The sequence below is a fragment of the Scyliorhinus torazame genome, chromosome 8 (genome assembly GCF_047496885.1).
Source record: "Scyliorhinus torazame isolate Kashiwa2021f chromosome 8, sScyTor2.1, whole genome shotgun sequence".
Taxonomy (NCBI): domain Eukaryota; kingdom Metazoa; phylum Chordata; class Chondrichthyes; order Carcharhiniformes; family Scyliorhinidae; genus Scyliorhinus; species Scyliorhinus torazame.
The window spans coordinates 271,827,594-271,840,548 of NC_092714.1; positions in this window are offsets into that span (position 1 = coordinate 271,827,594).

Genomic DNA, 12,955 nt, shown 5'->3' on the forward strand with positions numbered 1-12,955 from the left:
TTTTAAGACAGCAACTATTGATAATGATTCCGCTGATACCATTCACACCTCCTCTAGGCCCATCTTTTGCTTCTTTACTTGTCCCATTACCATCTTACTTTGCCTTGCACCATCATCCCTGATCTCTCTGGCTTTCCACTCTTATCACAACCTTCCCCTTCTCTGCCTCTATAATTACTTAAAAACCTGATACATCTCTTTGTTTATGTAAACATGCGGGCTGAGGTTTGGGGGCTGGTGGGAGGATGGGAGCGTTGTTACTGTTATGGGGATTGACATATCTGTGGCTGATTATTGTTTATTGTCGATGGGTGTAAATGCAGGAGAAAATGTGAAAAAGGAGAATAAAGATATTTTTTAAAAACAAAAAACTGATACATCTCTCACTTTCCCTGCACTGATACGATCCAAACACGAAATCATAAAATGATTGCAGTACAGAAGGTGACCATTCGATCCATCATGATAGCTCTCTGCAAGAACAACTCCTGCTGCCCCATTCCCCCGACCCGGTCTCTCCGGCCCTGCTAATGTGTTCTCTTTAGGTTATTTTGCCACTCACCATACATCAGTGACGTTTGACTTTCAACCCTTCTGCCAATGGAAACAATTCTCCCTCTTGTCTCTGCCCAGATCCCTCATGATATCGAAGATCTCTATCAAATCTCCTCTCAACCTGCTCTGCTCCAAGGAAAACAGCCGCAGCTCCTGCAATCTACCCACTTAACTGAAGTCCCTCATTCCTGGAACCATTCTCATAAACCTTTTCTGCATCCTCTCCAATGCCTTTACATCTTTCCGAGATGTAAATTTTCGAAATCAAAAGTTAATTTAAACTGTGTTGACTTCAGATTAGGTGGGGCTGGAATTCGATGCGCACCAGCCCAGAGTGTCGTACAACATAGAACATAGAACATAGAAAATACAGCACAGAACAGGCCCTTCGGCCCACGATGTTGTGCCGAACCTTTGTCCTAGATTAATCATAGATTATCATTGAATTTACAGTGCAGAAGGAGGCCATTCGGCCCCCTGAGTCTGCACCGGCTCTTGGAAAGAGCACCCTACCCAAACTCAACACCTCCACCCAACAACAAGGGCAATTTTGGACACTAAGGACAATTTATCATGGCCAATCCACCTACCCTGCACATCTTTGGACTGTGGGAGGAAACCGGAGCACCCGGAGGAAACCCACGCAGACACGGGGAGGACGTGCAGACTCCGCACAGACAGTGACCCAAGCTGGAATCGAACCTGGGACCCTGGAGCTGTGAAGCAATTGTGCTATCCACAATGCTACCGTGCTGCCCTTAAGAACAAATAAATCTACACTATATCATTTTACCGTAATCCATGTACCTATCCAATAGCTGCTTGAAGGTCCCTAATGCTTCCGACTCAACTACTTCCACAGGCAGTGCATTCCATGCCCCCACTACTCTCTGGGTAAAGAACCTACTTCTGATATCCCTCCTATATCTTCCACCTTTCACCTTAAATTTATGTCCCCTTGTAATGGTTTGTTCCACCCGGGGAAAAAGTCTCTGACTGTCTATCTATTCCCCTGATCATCTAATAAACCTCGATCAAGTCGCCCCTCATCCTTCTCCGTTCTAATGAGAAAAGGCCTAGCACCCTCAACCTTTCCTCGTAAGACCTACTCTCCATTCCAGGTAACATCCTGGTAAATCTTCTTTGCACCTTTTCCAAAGCTTCCACATCGTTCCTAAAATGAGGTGACCAGAACTGTACACAGTACTCCAAATGTGGCCGTACCAAAGTTTTGTACAGCTGCATCATCACCTCACGGCTCTTAAATTCAATCCCTCTGTTAATGAACGCGAGCACACCATAGGCCTTCTTCACAGCTCTATCCACTTGAGTGGCAACTTTCAAAGATGTATGAACATAGACCCCAAGATCTCTCTGCTCCGCCACATTGCCAAGAACTCTACCGTTAACCCTGTATTCCGCATTCATATTTGTCCTTCCAAAATGGACAACCTCACACTTTTCAGGGTTAAACTCCATCTGCCACTTCTCAGCCCAGCTCTGCATCCTATCTATGTCTCTTTGCAGCCGACAACAGCCCTCCTTACTATCCACAACTCCACCAATCTTCGTATCGTCTGCAAATTTACTGACCCACCCTTCAACTCCCTCATCCAAGTCATTAATGAAAATCACAAACAGCAGAGGACCCAGAACTGATCCCTGCGGTACGCCACTGGTAACTGGGATCCAGGCTGAATATTTGCCATCCACCACCACTCTCTGACTTCTATCGGTTAGCCAGTTTGTTATCCAACTGGCCAAATTTCCCACTATCCCATGCCTCCTTACTTTCTGCAGGTGCCTACCATGGGGAACCTTATCAAATGCCTTACTAAAATCCATGTACACTACATCCACTGCTTTACCTTCGTCCACATGCTTGGTCACTTCCTCAAAGAATTCAATAAGATTTGTAAGGCAAGACCTACCCCTCACAAATCCGTGCTGACTATCCCTAATCAAGCAGTGTCTTTCCAGATGCTCAGAAATCCTATCCTTCAGTACCCTTTCCATTACTTTACCTACCACCGAAGTAAGACTAACTGGCCTGTAATTCCCAGGGTTATCCCTAGTCCCTTTTTTGAACAGGGGCACGACATTCGCCACTCTCCAATCCCCTGGTACCACCCCTGTTGACAGTGAGGACGAAAAGATCATTGCCAACGGCTCTGCAATTTCATCTCTTGCTTCCCATAGAATCCTTGGATATATGCCGTCAGGCCCGGGGGACTTGTCTATTCTCAAGTTTTTCAAAATGCCCCAACACATCTTCCTTCCTAACAAGTATTTCCTCGAGCTTACCAGTCTGTTTCACACTGTCCTCTCCAACAATATCGCCCCTCTCATTTGTAAATACAGAAGAAAAGTACTCGTTCAAGACCTCTCCTATCTCTTCAGACTCAATACACAATCTCCCGCTACTGTCCTTGATCGGACCTACCCTCGCCCTAGTCATTCTCATATTTCTCACATATGTGTAAAAGGCCTTGGGGTTTTCCTTGATCCTACCCGCCAAAGATTGTTCATGCCCTCTCTTAGCTCTCCTAATCCCTTTCTTCAGTTCCCTCCTGGCTATCTTGTATCCCTCCAATGCCCTGTCTGAACCTTGTTTCCTCAGCCTTACATAAGTCTCCTTTTTCCTCTTAACAAGACATTCAACCTCTCTTGTCAACCATGGTTCCCTCACTCGACCATCTCTTCCCTGCCTGACAGGGACATACATATCAAGGACATGTAGTACCTGTTCCTTGAACAAGTTCCACATTTCACTTGTGTCCTGCCCTGACAGCCTATGTTCCCAACTTATGCACTTCAATTGTTGTCTGACAACATCGTATTTACCCTTCCACCAATTGTAAACCTTGCCCTGTTGCACGCACCTATCCCTCTCCATTACTAAAGTGAAAGTCACAGAATTGTGGTCACTATCTCCAAAATGCTCCCCCACTAACAAATCTATCACTTGCCCTGGTTCATTACCAAGCACTAAATCCAATATTGCCCCTCCTCTGGTCGGACAATCTACATACTGTGTTAGAAAAGCTTCCTGGACTCACTGCACAAACGCCACCCCATCCAAACTATTTGATCTAAAGAGTTTCCACTCAATATTTGGGAAGTTAAAGTCACCCATGACTACTACCCTGTGACTTCTGCACCTTTCCAAAATCTGTTTCCCAATCTGTTCCTCCACATCTCTGCTACTATTGGGGGGCCTATAGAAAACTCCTAACAAGGTGACTGCTCCTTTCCTATTTCTGACTTCAACCCATACTACCTCATTAGGGTGATACTCCTCGAACTGCCTTTCTGCAGCTGTTATACTATCTCTAATTAACAATGCCACCCCCCACCTCTTTTACCACCCTCCCTAATCTTATTGAAACATCTATAACCAGGGACCTCCAACAACCATTTCTGCCCCTCTTCTATCCAAGTTTCCGTGATGGCCACCACATCGTAGTCCCAAGTACCGATCCATGCCTTGAATTCACCCACCTTATTCCTGATGCTTCTTGCGTTGAAGTATACACACTTCAACCCATCTCCGTGCCTGCAAGTACTCTCCTTTGTCAGTGTTCCCTTCCCCACTGCCTCATTACACGCTTTGGCGTCCTGAATATCGGCTACCTTAGTTGCTGGACTACAAATCCGGTTCCCATTCCCCTGCCAAATTAGTTTAAAACCTCCCGAAGAGTACTAGAAAACCTCCCTCCCAGGATATTGGTGCCCCTCTGGTTCTGCAACCCGTCCTGCTTGTACAGGTCCCACCTTCCCCAGAATGCGCTCCAATTATCCAAATACCTGAAGCCCTCCCTCCTACACCATTCCTGCAGCCACGTGTTCAGCTGCACTCTCTCCCTATTCCTAGCCTCGCAATCACGTGGCACTGGCAACAAACCAGAGATGACAACTCTGTCTGTCCTGGCTTTTAACTTCCAGCCTAACTCCCTAAACTTGTTTATTACCTCCACACCCCTTTTCCTACCTATGTCGTTGGTACCAATGTGCTCCCCCTCCCCCTTAAGGATCCTGAAGACACGATCCGAGACATCCCTGACCCTGGCACCCGGGAGGCAACATACCTTCCGGGAGTCTCGTTCGCGACCACAGAATCTCCTATCTGTTCCCCTAACCATTGAATCTCCCAGAACTATTGCTTTTCTATTCTCCCCCCTTCCCTTCTGAGCCCCAGAGCCAGACTCAGTGCCAGAGACCTGGCCGCTAGGGCCTTCCCCCGGTAGGTCATCCCCCCCAACAGCATCCAAAACGGTATACTTGTTTTGAAGGGGAACGGCCACGAGGGATCCCTGCACTGTCTGCCTGTTTTTTTTTTCCCCCCTGACTGTAATCCAGCTATTCTTGTCCTGTACCTTGGGTGTGGTTACCTCCCTGTAACTCTTCTCAATCACCCCCTCTGCCTCCCGGATGATCCGAAGTTCATCCATCTTCAGCTCCAGTTCCCTAACACGGTCTTTGAGGAGCTGAAGTTGGGTGCACTTCCCGCAGGTATAGTCAGCGGGGACACCGGTGGTATCCCTCACCACCCACATCCTACAGGAGGAGCATGCAACTGGCCTAGCCTCCATCCCCTCTTACCTGAACGAATATAGCTGCCCTGTGGACTAACTAGATCTCCGCCCTCCGACTCTGCTCCCAGTCAGCTACACTTTCTGTAAACTCCTGGCTCTCTTCTCACTCTTTGCGGAAATGTCGGAAACAAAATGAAAGGAGCACCTTACTCCCTCCTCACCTAACTCCCTCGGTCACCAAACTCTTACTATAGCACTCAAAATGCACTCCCTGAAAACTGGCCTAATCCAATTAACTAATTCACAAGCTCCAGCTGCAAGTGCCTACAAGTAGAAGCTTGTTCAAAGCTGATTGAAAATTCACCTTCTTCTAAACCAAACAGCAACTTTTAAGTTAATTAACTAAATAAAAGACTAAACTTCAGATAAAAATGAATCCTTATACTCCCTCGGTCACCAAACTCTTACTATTGCACTCAAAATGCACCAAATTCAGCACTCCCTCGGTCACCAAACTCTCGCTATAGCACTCAAAATGCACCAAATTCGAGACTTCCGGGTGCGGCGATGACCAGCTGAGTCGCACGTTTCGGCAGCTCCCGGTGGAACGGACTTTTGGGCTCTTGATAGGAGCCCCAACGGCAATTTTAACGGCTAAAAACACCGTGCGGTAAACCAGAAGGGTGTTCCCCCTGGACACGGATGGAAAAAGGAGAGGAAAGTGGCCGGATTGCAGCGGATCCTTTGGAACAACGGCAAGGAAGGCAAGCAGAAACCAAGATGGCGTCGGAAGGTGGCAGTTTCATATGGGGCCCTGAACAACAAGAGTTCTTGAAACGCTGCGTGGAGGAGATAAAAAAGGAAATGAAGAAAGAGTTGTTGACCCCGATATTACAGGCGATTGAAGGGCTGAAAGAGGAACAAAAGACCCAGGAGCAGGAGCTTCGGGTCGTGAAGGCGAAAGCAGCAGAGAATGAGAACGATATACAGGGCCTGGTGGTGAAGTCGGAGATACAGGAGGCACACCAGAAACGATCTGTGGAGAGGTTGGAGGCACTGGAAAACAACGCAAGGAGGAACAACTTGAGGATTCTTGGCCTTCCTGAAGGTGTGGAGGGGGCGGACGTCGGGGCATATGTGAGCACGATGCTGCACTCGTTAATGGGAGCGGAGGCCCCGACGGGTCCGTTGGAGGTGGAGGGAGCATACCGAGTTATGGTGCGAGGATCGAGAGCAGGAGAAACTCCCAGAACCATAGTGGTGAGATTCCTCCGTTTTAAGGATAGAGAAATGGTCCTTAGATGGGCGAAGAAAACTCGGTGTAGTAAATGGGAGAACGCGGTGATCCGCGTTTATCAAGATTGGAGTGCGGAGGTGGCGAGAAGGAGGGCGAGCTTTAATCGGGCCAAAGCGGTACTTCACAAAAAGAAGATAAAATTTGGAATGCTGCAACCGGCAAGACTGTGGGTCACATATCAAGGGAGGCACCACTACTTTGAAACGGCGGATGAAGCGTGGACTTTTATTGTAGAAGAAAAATTGGAATGATTGGATTATGAAAATGAACGTTTGGACAAAGTGGTGGGGCGAATGGGGGGGGGCGAAGAGGGGTTTTATGTTTTAATCCTGCGGTATGGTAACTTTTCTTTCTCCCACAGGTGGTGATGGGGGGAGGTGGGGAGGGAGAGGAGATGGGGCGTTGGCCATGGGAGGCGGGGCCGAGGGAGAGGCGCGGGCTTGGTTCCCGCGCTATGATAATTATGGCGGGAATAGAGAAGCAGGAAGGAGGGGGCGTCGCACGGTGCGAGCCGTGATCACGGGGGGAAGCCGAGGTCAGCCAGAGTTTGCTGACTTCTGGGAGCAACATGGGGGGAGTAATTACGCTAGCGGGGGGTCTAGCAGGGGGGGGGAGGGGGGAATTACTGGGTTGCTGCTGCTGGGGAAAGGGGGGAGTGGGTACGGGAAAGGATGGGCGGGGGGGGCACCGTCTGGGAGAGATACAGCTGCGTGGGAACTGGGTGAGAAGCTGGAAAAAGATGATGGCTAACCGGCAAGGGGGGGGGGGTGGGAAGCCCCCCAACTCGGCTGATCACGTGGAACGTGAGGGGGCTTAACGGGCCGATAAAGAGGGCACGAGTACTCGCACACCTTAAGAAACTTAAAGCAGATGTGGTTATGCTACAGGAAACGCACCTGAAACTGATAGACCAGGTTAGGTTGCGCAAAGGATGGGTGGGGCAGGTGTTCCATTCGGGGCTGGATGCGAAAAACAGGGGGGTGGCTATATTAGTGGGGAAGCGGGTAATGTTCGAGGCGAAGACTATAGTGGCGGATAACGGGGGCAGATACGTGATGGTGAGTGGCAAATTACAGGGAGAGATGGTGGTTTTGGTAAACGTGTATGCCCCGAACTGGGACGATGCCAACTTTATGAGGCGAATGCTAGGACGCATCCCAGACCTAGAGACCGGAAAGCTGATAATGGGGGGAGACTTTAACACGGTGTTGGAACCAAGGCTGGATAGGTCGAAGTCCAGGACTGGTAGGAGGCCGGCAGCAGCCAAGGTGCTTAAGGATTTTATGGAGCAGATGGGAGGGGTGGACCCGTGGAGATTCAGTAGACCTAGGAGTAAGGAGTTCTCATTTTTCTCCTATGTCCATAAAGTCTATTCACGCATAGACTTTTTTGTGTTGGGTAGGGCATTGATCCCGAGGGTGAGGGGAACGGAATATACGGCTATAGCCATTTCGGATCATGCCCCACACTGGGTAGACTTGGAGATAGGGGAGGAAACAAGAGGGCGCCCACCCTGGAGAATGGACATGGGACTAATGGCGGATGAGGGGGTGTGCCTAAGGGTGAGGGGATGCATTGAAAAGTACTTGGAACTCAATGACAATGGGGAGGTTCAGGTGGAAGTGGTCTGGGAGGCGTTGAAGGCGGTGGTTAGGGGGGAGCTGATATCAATAAGGACACATAAAGGGAAGCAGGAGAGTAAGGAACGGGAGCGGTTGCTGCAAGAACTTTTGAGGGTGGATAGACAATATGCGGAAGCACCGGAGGAGGGACTGTACAGGGAAAGGCAAAGGCTGCATGTGGAATTTGACTTGCTGACTACAGGCACTGCAGAGGCACAATGGAGGAAGGCGCAGGGTGTACAGTATGAATATGGAGAGAAGGCGAGCAGATTGCTGGCACACCAATTGAGGAAAAGGGGAGCAGCGAGGGAAATAGGGGGGGTGAGGGACGAGGAAGGAGAGACGGAGCGGGGAGCGGAGAGAGTGAACGAAGTGTTCAAGACATTTTATAAAAAATTGTATGAAGCTCAACCCCCGGATGGGAGGGAGAGAATGATGGATTTTTTGGATCGGCTGGAAATTCCCAAGGTGGAAGAGCAGGAAAGGGTGGGACTGGGAGCACAGATCACGGTAGAAGAAGTGGTGAAAGGAATTAGGAACATGCAGACGGGAAAGGCCCCGGGACCGGACGGATTCCCAGTTGAATTTTACAGAAAATATTTGGACTTGCTCGCCCCGCTACTGACGAGGACCTTTAACGAGGCAAAGGAAAGGGGACAACTGCCCCCGACTATGTCAGAAGCAACGATATCGCTTCTCTTAAAGAAGGAAAAGGGTCCGCTACAATGCGGGTCCTACAGACCAATTTCCCTCCTCAATGTGGATGCCAAGGTCCTGGCCAAGGTAATGGCAATGAGAATAGAGGAATGTGTCCCGGGGGTGGTTCATGAGGACCAAACTGGGTTTGTGAAGGGGAGACAGCTGAACACGAATATACGGAGGCTGTTAGGGGTAATGATGATGGCCCCACCAGAGGGTGAAACGGAGATAGTAGTGGCGATGGATGCCGAGAAAGCATTTGATAGAGTGGAATGGGATTATCTGTGGGAGGTGTTGAGGAGATTTGGGTTTGGAGAGGGGTATGTTAGATGGGTGCAGCTGTTGTATAGGGCCCCAGTGGCGAGTGTGGTCACGAATGGACGGGGATCGGCATATTTTCGGCTCCATAGAGGGACAAGGCAGGGATGTCCTCTGTCCCCATTACTGTTTGCACTGGCGATTGAGCCCCTGGCGATAGCGCTGAGAGGTTCCAAGAGATGGAGGGGAATACTTAGGGGAGGCGAAGAACACCGGGTATCTTTATATGCGGATGATCTGCTACTATATGTGGCGGATCCAGCGGAGGGGATGCCAGAAATAATGCGGATACTTGGGGAGTTTGGGGATTTTTCAGGGTATAAATTGAACATGGGGAAGAGTGAGCTGTTTGTGGTGCATCCAGGGGAGCAGAGTAGAGAAATAGAAGACCTACCGTTGAGGAAGGTAACAAGAGACTTTCGTTACCTGGGGATCCAGATAGCTAAGAATTGGGGCACATTGCACAGGCTAAATTTGACGCGGTTGGTGGAACAGATGGAGGAAGATTTCAAGAGATGGGATATGGTAGCATTGTCAATGGCAGGGAGGGTGCAGGCGGTTAAGATGGTGGTCCTCCCGAGATTCCTCTTTGTGTTTCAGTGCCTCCCGGTGGTGATCACGAAGGCTTTTTTCAAAAGGATAGAAAAGAGTATCATGGGTTTTGTTTGGGCCGGGAAGACTCCGAGAGTGAGGAAGGGATTCTTACAGCGTAGTAGGGATAGGGGGGGGCTGGCACTACCGAGCCTAAGTGAGTATTATTGGGCCGCTAATATTTCAATGGTGAGTAAGTGGATGGGAGAGGAGGAAGGAGCGGCGTGGAAGAGATTAGAGAGGGCGTCCTGTAGGGGGACCAGCCTGCAGGCTATGGTGACAGCCCCATTGCCGTTCTCACCAAGGAACTATACCACGAGTCCGGTGGTGGTAGCTACACTGAAGATTTGGGGACAGTGGAGACGACATAGGGGAAAGACCGGAGCATTGGGGGGGTCCCCGATAAGAAACAACCATAGGTTTGCCCCGGGGGGAATGGATGGGGGATATGGAATGTGGCAAAGAGCAGGTATAACGCAATTGAAAGATCTATTTGTGGATGGGAAGTTCGCGAGTCTGGGAGCGCTGACTGAGAAATATGGGTTGCCCCAAGGGAATGCATTCAGGTACATGCAATTGAGGGCTTTTGCAAGGCAACAGGTGAGGGAATTCCCGCAGCTCCCGACACAAGAGGTGCAGGACAGAGTCATCTCGAAGAAATGGGTGGGGGACGGTAAGGTGTCGGATATATATAGGGAAATGAGGGATGAAGGGGAGACTATGGTGGACGAACTAAAAGGGAAATGGGAAGAAGAGCTAGGGGAGGAGATCGAGGAGGGGCTGTGGGCAGATGCCCTAAACAGGGTAAACTCGTCGTCCTCGTGCGCCAGGCTAAGCCTGATTCAGTTTAAGGTATTACACAGGGCACATATGACTGGAACACGGCTCAGTAAATTTTTCGGGGTGGAGGATAGGTGTGCGAGGTGCTCGAGAAGCCCAGCGAATCATACCCATATGTTTTGGTCATGCCCGGCACTACAGGGGTTTTGGATGGGGGTGACAAAGGTGCTTTCGAAAGTAGTAGGAGTCCGGGTCGAACCAAGCTGGGGGTTGGCTATATTTGGGGTTGCACAAGAGCCGGGAGTGCAGGAGGCGAGAGAGGCCGATGTTTTGGCCTTTGCGTCCCTAGTAGCCCGGCGCAGAATATTGCTAATGTGGAAAGAAGCCAAGCCCCCGGGGGTGGAGACCTGGATAAATGATATGGCGGGGTTCATAAAGTTAGAGCGGATTAAGTTCGTCCTAAGGGGGTCGGCTCAAGGGTTTACCAGGCGGTGGCAACCGTTCGTCGAATATCTTGCGGAAAGATAGATGGGGGAAAAAAGAAGGCAGCAGCAGCAGCCCAGGACTTGGGGGGGGGGGGTGGGGGGGGGGGTGGCCTGAGACAAGGCAGTTGCCAATTAGGGCTAGTTTTTATTTTTGTTATTTAATATTTATTTATTTGTTGTTGTTTTCTTTTGTTCTTGTTTAAATAAAAAAGGTCATTATTATCTGTATTGTTATAATGTTGTGTAAAGGATGCACAATGTACTGTGTTGGTTGACCAAAAATTTTCAATAAAATATTATTTAAAAAAAAAAAATGCACCAAATTCAGCACTCCCTCAGTCACCAAACTCTCGCTATAGCACTCAAAATGCACCAAATTCAGCACTCAGTGCAAACAAAGTCTGCACTGTCGGGGATCACTTTTATACTGTGAATCTAGCCTCTGAAAACTGGCCTAATCCAATTAACTAATTAACAAGCTCCAGCTGCAAGTGCCTACAAGTAGAAGCTTGTTTAAAGCTGATTGAAAATTCACCTTCTTCTAAACCAAACAGCAACTTTTAAGTTAATTAACTAAATAAAAGAAAGACTAAACTTTAGATAAAAATGAAGCCTTATACTCCCTCGGTCACCAAACTCTTACTATAGCACTCAAAATGCACCAAATTCAGCACTCAGTGCAAACAAAGTCTGCACTGTAGGGGATCACTTTTATACTGTGAATCTAGCCTCTGAAAACTGGCCTAATCCAATTAACTAATTAACAAGCTCCAGCTGCAAGTGCCTACAAGTAGAAGCTTGTTTAAAGCTGATTGAAAATTCTCCTTCTTCTAAACCAAACAGCAACTTTTAAGTTAATTAACTAAATAAAAGACCAAACTTTAGATAAAAATGAAGCCTTATACTCCCTCGGTCACCAAACTCTTGCTATAGCACTCAAAATGCACCAAATTCAGCACTCAGTGCAAACATAGGCTGTTAATTTCGATCAAGGAAAGCATCGCTCCTTATACTATTGACTGGGGAACCCGACTTTGTACCCTTTTGTTTAGAATCCCTACAGTGCAGGAGGAGGCCATTCGGCCCATCGAGTCTGCACCGACTCTCTGAAACAGCACCCTGCCTAGGACCTCTACGACACCCTATCCCCGTAACCCCACCTAACCTGCACATCTTTGGTTTTTGGGAGGAAACCGGAGCACCCGGAGGAAACCCACGCAGAGACAGGGGGAGAACGTGCAAACTCCGCACGGACAGTCACCCTAGGTCGGAATTGAACCTGGGTCCCTGGCGCTTTGAGGCGGCAGCGCTAACCACTGTGCCTGCTGTGTATGAAGCAGCCATTCACCACTACTCTCAGTTTCTTTTCAGATAACTTTGTAACCGTACCATCAACCTGGGACATTGGGGGAGCGCGGGGGGGGGGGGGGGGGGGGGGGGAATTTACTATCGGCGGAACGTTTGAGTTCCTCACTTCCTTTGCTCGACTTAAAGATATGTCTCCATTAAAGATCCGTGTATCAAAAATGAAAGCGACAAAATAAAACCCGTGACGGGGGTTCCCTGTCAGAGGGGCCAGAAGATCCAAAGGGCAAGAGTGGCCAGAAATTCCCCCCATTCCCTCTGTTTTCCTCTTTGCAGATGCTGTCAGTCCTGCTCCGGACGTCCACCAGTTTCGGTTTGTACTGCAGATTTCCAGAATCTGCAGTGTGTGGATATTTCTGGGGGGATATTTTACACTTACCTGAAGGAGCAGGTGGGGCTGCAGTCTAACAGAATCTCCAACAGTGCGGCAGTCCCTCAGCACTGCACCGAAAGGCCAGCCTCAATTATCTGCTCAACTCTCTGGAGCAGGGCTTGAATGTCAATCCTTCTAATTCGGAGGCGAGAGATACTGAGCCCAGGGCTGGCGCTGTCGGGTGAGAAGGTGCGGACCGTCACTTAATAGGCCTTTTGGTCTTTGCCTGTTGCTGGATTAAGAAAATTATTTTTTCCCCCCAAAAACAATCGGAGAGAACATGTCGTGTTTCCTGGCGTAATGGTCGGTTGACAGCACATCCCAAGGGGTAACTA